This window comes from Urocampus carinirostris, chromosome 19, assembly GCF_059441175.1.
Source record: "Urocampus carinirostris isolate Australia breed hairy pipefish chromosome 19, RoL_Ucar_1.0, whole genome shotgun sequence".
Lineage (NCBI taxonomy): Eukaryota > Metazoa > Chordata > Actinopteri > Syngnathiformes > Syngnathidae > Urocampus > Urocampus carinirostris.
In genome coordinates, this window is record NC_142367.1 from 15,056,743 (window position 1) to 15,064,157 (window position 7,415).

The window sequence follows — 7,415 nt, forward strand, 5'->3', positions numbered from 1 at the left end:
ACTTGGGATTCAGCTGTGTACATTAAGTGGCTGCTAATTGCTAAAAGCAGCACCAGGACAAGCTTCCTTCACAAAATGGTACTTCAAGCTTCTGTAGAAGTTAAATGGCTGCCAATAGCTGGAGTTGGTCAGAGCTGGTTTAATTGGCTAACCGTAGCAGATAAACTATGAAGTGAGCTTTTTATACATGAAGCAGCAATTAATACCGATAAAGGCTAGCAGCGAGCCATAACCAGCAACCTGGTGGCTTACATGAGCTACTAGAGAAGGAAACAGTTAAAAAAAAGTAAAGCTTGAAACATGGGAGTTGGGTTTCAGCTGTGTACATTAGGTGGCCGCTAAGTGCTAAAAATAGCACCAGGACAAACGTCCTTCACAAAATGGTCCTTCAAGATTCCATAAAGTAAAATGGCCGCCAATAGCTGGAGTTGGTCAGAGCTGGTGTAAGCAGCTGACTTTGGCGGATAGCAGGAGATGCTACAAAAAAAGGCCAATAAAAGATTGTATGATCAAACTAGACTTTTTCAAGTGTCGAGACCTCATCGAGGAGTGTGAATGACATTAAAAGACAGCAAGCTTTGTTAATACTGAGCAGCTAATAATAACGGCGAGCCATAGCTAAGTGGCTAATATACGTGCCTGGAGAAGGAAATGTTGGAAAAAAAAGTCTAAGATGCCTAAGTCACGGCTGCAGCTCTGGAAGGTGTAAGCGTCAGGGTTCACCCACTGTTGGCGTAGACAATCCATGTCTTACCGCGTGTTCATCTTCTGGGATTTGAACGGAATACTTGGCTGCAGAAAAAAATAGAGCTGAAAAACACGCAACAAATGTAGATTAATATGAGTTAAGACAAAAAGGCAAAAAATCAGCAGTCTCGAAGATTGAAAGACTGAATGCACTTCCGAGCAATCTATATCAGGGGTCGGCAACCTATGACACGCATGCCAGCAGTGGCATGCGAGGGGTTAACCAGTGGCACGTGATCGAACGGCAAAATAATAATGATTTTTTTTTCTTTTTTTTAAAGGGAATTTACCTGAAATTTTGACATTTTCACTTGCGCACCGTGTTATTTAGAAGCTTTACCTGAAAAGTGCTGTATAAATGCAGACCATTTACGTTAGCGCCCCTCCGTGTGTCAGCGTGTGTTTGCGCGGTGCCACGCAAAAGAGAGCTCCGTGTCTTAACCCAGCCAATGAAACAAACGCCCGCGATAACTGAACGAATCATGACGGCTCCTCGAGCGAAAACATCTCGTTCTTTCCAGCCAGCGCGGACAGATGACTGGGGCTTTGTGCAAAAAAATGACCGTACTGTTTTGTGCATTATGCCTCGAGAGCGTTGTACCTCGCGCATCAAGTCTTAAACGTCATTACGAGACGAAACATGAACATGAATTCGAGGCGGAGACATTAAAACGCGCTGCTAAAAACACCACCACTGAAGCTATCTAACAAATTGCTCACTGAATAGCAAAGCACGGAAAAACCATTTACTGATGGTGAATATTTGAAAGAAGCGTGTGTGTGCGCGTGTGTGCGTGCCTTCTGCATTGCTGCCGTTATTTCAAGTTTTGATATTTTCTGCAACAAGATATCATTGATGAATGTTATAGTAGCTGACCATATTACTTGTTTTTTGATTGTAGTTTATAGTTGATGAAGATAGGTTGATTCTGGTTAATTCTTGTGGTAAAAAGTTGAAGACAGAATGGTTACAGGCCTTTCCACATGTTGTTTACATTCATATTTTAGTTAATTGATGAACAAGAATAGTTATACATATAATTGGTCAGTTATACTAGTGTTTTTCAACAAGTGTGCCGTGAGACCTTGTCTAGTGTGCCGCTGGAATTTTATCTTACCTAAAAAATCAGGCCATTATTTAGTATTTTTGCACTCCTCAGATGAGGAACTGTAAGAGTCATCCATATCAGTAGGTGGTGGCAGTTGATTTTTATATACTTTTTATGTACTAATGATCTGCTCTTGAGGTAGCACAGTACATTTAATAACTTAATTGGTTTAACAAAGCGGTTTAAGATTGCACTGTAATAAATAAAAACATAAAGCACATCATTCTTTTTTATTTTAAGTATTTTTTATTCTTTTTATATAGTAATTATCTGCTTATGAGGTAGTACAGTAAAATATTTGACATAACTTCATTTTCAAACATTTTCGACGGACGGAGTGCCTCGGAACTTTTTCATAAATAATAGTGTACCTTGGTTCAAAAAGGTTTGAAAAACACTGAGTTATACGATTAAAATGTTTATCCATGTTGTATATTTGGACTGGTGTAAAATGACAGCTCTGTTGGATATTAAAAAAATATTATGTGAGTCATTAATCTTGGCGTGAAACACTGATTTACAAGGAAATTTGAAAGTGGCACTCCGCACCGAAAAGGTTGCTGACCCCTGATCTATATCATTAAACTGAGTCCAAATTTGGCTCATTTTTCTGCGTTTTATACATAAAGTACTTTCTCTCTTTTTTAGACTACTGTATTGAACTTCATTATTACGCAACAGCTATAGAGCGTTTTCTTGTGTTTGTTAACAAGTGTAATGTTCTGAAGCTGCGTATGCATCTTCGAAGCAGATTGGCAGAATTCACGTCACTTTACAGCAGCCCGTTGACACAAAAAAAAAAGTATTGCTAGCAGCAAGATAGTGAACTCATTAAGCCCAGACAACAAAACAAAAAAACGGCGCTAGATTCCTCCTTTTGAAGGTACTGGAAACATTGAAAAATTGGCCTTGAAGGTGCTAGAGAAGTGCTTGAATTTGAATTTATTTGAATCAATAGTGGTTTATTTAAGTGAATGCAGTATTAACAGTCCTAGGATTCGCTATATAATACACACTAGGATATAATTGAGAATCAGAAATGTTGGGAGGTGGACGTCTGCGCCGTTGTGGGAGCAGTCAAGGTACAGTGGCTTGCGAAACTATTTGCCCCCCTTGAACTTTGTGACCTTTTGCCACATATCAGACTTCAAACATCAAGATATAAAACTGTAATTTCTTGTGAAGAATCAACAATAAGTGGCACTTTATTGGATATTTTAAACTTTTTTAACAAATAAAAAACAAAAAAAGTGGGTGTGCAAAATTATTTAGCCCCATTGAGTTACTTTGTAGCGCAGTTTTGCACTTCGAGAAACTGATATTTTTGCCCATTCCGCCTTGCAAAACAGCTCGAGCACAGTGAGGTTGGATGGAAAGCGTTTGTGAACAGCAGTTTTCAGTTCTTTCCAAATATTCTCAATTGGATTGAGGTCTGGACTTTGACTTGGCCATTCTAACACCTTGATATGTTTTTTGGTGAACCATTCCATTGTAGCTTTTGCTTTATGTTTTGTATTATTGTCTTGTTGGAAGACAAATCTCCATACCAGTCTCAGGTCTTTTGCGGACTCCATCAGGTTTTCTTCCAGAATGGTCCTGTATTTGGCTCCATCCATCTTCCCATCAATTTTAACCATCTTCCCTGTCCCTGCTGAAGAAAAGCAGGCCCAAACCATGATGCTGCCACCACCATGTTTGACTGTGGGGATGGTGTGTTGAGGGTGATGTTAGGGTTTTACGCCATACATAACGTCTTGCATTGTTGCCATAAAGTTCGATTTTGGTCTCATCTGACCAGAGCACCTTCTTCCACATGTTCGGTGTGTCTCCCAGGTGGCTTGTGGCAAACTTTAAACAACCCTTTTTTGGATATCTTTAAGAAATGGCTTCCTTCTTGCCACTCTTCCATAAAGGCCAGATTTGTGCAGTATACGACAGACTGTTGTCATATGGACAAATTCTCCCACCTCAGCTGTAGACCTCTGTAGTTCATTCAGAGTGATCATGGGCCTTTTGGCTGCATCTTTGATCAGTTTTCTCCTTGTATGAGCTGGAAGTTTAGGGGGATGGCCCAATCTTGGTGGTCTGATACTCCTCCCATTTCAGTATAATTGCTTCCACGGTGCTCCTTGGGATTTTTAAAGCTTGGGAAATCTTTTTGTATCTAAATCCAGCTTTAAACCTCTCCACAACAGTATCTCGGACCTGCCTGCTGTGTTCCTCGTTCTTCTTGATGCTCTCTGCGCATTCAACAGACATCTGAGACTATTACAGTGCAGGCGCATTTATACAGAGACTTGATTACACACAGGTGGATTCCATTTATCATCGTTAGTCATTTAGATCAACATTGAATCATTTAGAGATCCTCACTGAACTTCTTGACAGAGTTTGCTGCACTGAAAGTAAAGGGGCTGAATAATTTTGCACACCCACTTTTTCGTTTTTTATTTGTTTCAAATATCCAATTAGGTCTGTTCCACTTCATGATAGTGTGTATATTATTGTAGATTCTTCACAAGAAATTACAGTTTTATATCTTTATGTTTGAAGTCTGAAATATGGCAAAAGGTCACCAAGTTCAAGGGGGCCAAATAGTTTCGCAAGCCACTGTAGATCAAGTCCTTTATGGTGGAAGGGGTGAAAAATCAGTTCTCTAATACTGACTAACCTGCACCTCTAACAGTCTTCAACCATATTTAAAAATACATTTTTTCGTATGGTAAATGCCATTTTGTTGCGCTAGGTTTTGATTGCACCCGTCTCCGGGAGTGACTTCTCGTTCCCGCCGCTACTTAAGGAGACGCCGTAATGAGTCCAATTTGTGAATGTGCGGCAGCCATAATAATAACTTTCTTTCTGTCGAGGTGTCGGCGTAATGAGGGCTGAAAGGCTCAAGTCCGACTCGTACCCGCTGCAGGAGCTTGTATAGTTACTTTTTCTTTTTCTCCTGAAACTCAAAAGCTTTCAGTGAGTCATATTGGAGGCTTGCTAACGTTTTTATCTGGAATATGATCAAAAGTGTTGATGATATGCTTGTTTATTATTGCTAGAGCGCCTCAATATTTGAGTATTCCTATCAGAAAGTGCTCAATTTCGATTTCCTGTCCGGATTTTCACGGAATGTGAGTTGACTTATGTGGAATGTACAATTACCAAGTCGAGTCATGTTTATTTGTGACGCCCTTAATCACAAGGAGTTTCAAAGGGCTGCACAGACCACAGACTATTATGACCCCATCCCCTGATCTAACACCTACATGAGGGCAAGGGGAAACTCAAAAACCTCAGGATGAGTCAATTTAAGTCATGTCTATTTGTGACGCCCTTAATCACAAGGAATCTCAAAGGACCGCACAGACCACAGACTATTGCAAACTACAAACTATTATGAAACCATCCCCTGATCTAAAACCTACATGAGGGCAAGGAAAAACTCAAAAACCCCAGGATGAGTCAAGTCCTGTTTGTGACGCCCTAAGTCACAAGGAGTCCAAAAGGGCTGCACAGACCACAGACTATTGCAAACTACAGACTATTATGACACCATCCCCTGATCTAACACCTACATGAGGGCAAGGAAAAACTCAAATACCCCAGGATGAGTCAAGTCAAGTCCTGTTTGTGACGCCCTTAATGACAAGGAGTCTCAAAGGGCTGCACACACCACAGACTATTGCAAACTACAAACTATGATGAAACTATCCCCTGATCTAAAACATACATGAGGGCAAGGAAAAACTCCAAAAACCTCAACATGAGGAAAATGAAGAAACCTTAAGAAGGGACCGCACATGAGGTAATCCCCCTTCCAGGATGACCAGGCTGATTATCCTCAATAAACCTCAGCACAATTATTGTCCAAATATTTGAAAGTTAAAAAAAGCACTGCTTCTAGTAGAGTCCAAACGCCAAACCCCCAAAAAGGTTGAAATAAGAAAAATGTATTCGAGTGCATCTAAGACACAGGTGTTGTCAAACAGGCGGCCCGCGGGCCAGATCAGGCCCGCTAAGGGATTGAATCCGGCCCGCAAGACAACACTCAGAGAAGCGCAAGAGAAAAACAAGCTGCAGGTTGAAATATGTCAACTTGATGTTGCCAAAGCCACTGTACTTGTATTTCTCTCTCTCTCTCTCTCTCTCTTTCTTTTCCACCCCTTTTCTCCCTCTCTGTGTCTCTTGTTTTCTCTTCCTTTGTTGCTCTTTGTCTCTTTCTCTGTGTCTTTTAACCTCTTTTGCTCTAACTTCCTTTTTTCCTTTTCTCTCTTTAATATTTCTCTCTTCAACCCTTTGCGCTTTCTTTTCTCTCCTTCTGTCCTCCTATTTCTCTTTGAATTTCTTTCTTCTCCTCCCTTTCTTTTCCCCCTCTCTCACGACTTTTTATCTTTTGTTTCTCATACTCTCTACCTCTCTCTTTTTCTTTCTTTGTCCCAACCTCTCTCCTTTTCCCTCCCTCTTTCTCTCATTTTTTTTATCTCTCTTTTTCTTTCTCTTTAATCTACTAGTCCGGCCCCCGACAGAATGTTTGTTCTATCGTGTGGCCCCCGAGTTCAAATGAGTTTGACACCCCTGATCTAAGAAGTAAACGTAATTTTGTTGTTTGGGGCTGAAACGAGAATCCTTGGTCTCGCTATCGCCCTCTGCTGTGAGGCAAGACATTTGCGTGCCTCACTGCATCTGCTCAGCACAGAAATATGTTACATACTATTTATACTAATAACGTTTTAAGTAATATGAATGAAATTATTAACCAATTAAAATAAAAAAATAAAAATACAATTTTAACTTAATCATTTAATGAAAATTAAAATAAAACTTTAAGTTTTATATGTTTTTCTCAAATAACTCATCGTGTTAATTTTATGTTACCACCAGGTAGATTACCTTTTTTCTGTCCTTTTTTCTCAAGATAGGTAGATAGATTATCAGAAGTAGGTTTTATTGTGTTTTATCCATGTGAATTATGTGACTTGTCAATTAATATTTATTGGAGCGGGAGGTGTGGGGGCCGCTTCGAGGTGGTCTCGCCCAGGGAGTAATTTAGTGTTGAACCGCCACTGCTTGACACTAATGCACTCTATACAATATTTACTCACAGTACTGTAAAAGCTTAAGCATGAGCTGTGTTAAGATCGAAGTCCTCTATTGCCCTCTAACGGCTTTAAGTAAAAGGTGCATGGCTTCAATAATAATCAATTCATTCAATCGCAATTGAAACATAAAATGTAGAAAAAGAGCTTATTGTTATGATTTTGTTTTGGGGTTTTCTAAAACGAAAAAAACAAAAACTTCTTTCCCGGAAGAAGGCTCCAAGCTCTTTGTGAGAAGTGTGTCGGTTGAATAGTTATATTTGCCGATTATGTAGATTATACTTCGATGATATAACCGTTTTTAACAAAGGTAGACAAAACAATTCGATTCGCAAATTGGACGTGTCAATCGTTTTTGTACTACATAGTCCAAGATTCCTTGCGCGAGTTTTGAAGGTGCGTATTTCCAGTTGCGCATGCGTGGCACCAAGCTCACATCTCTAACGGAAGTAGTACCTTGGATGTGCCA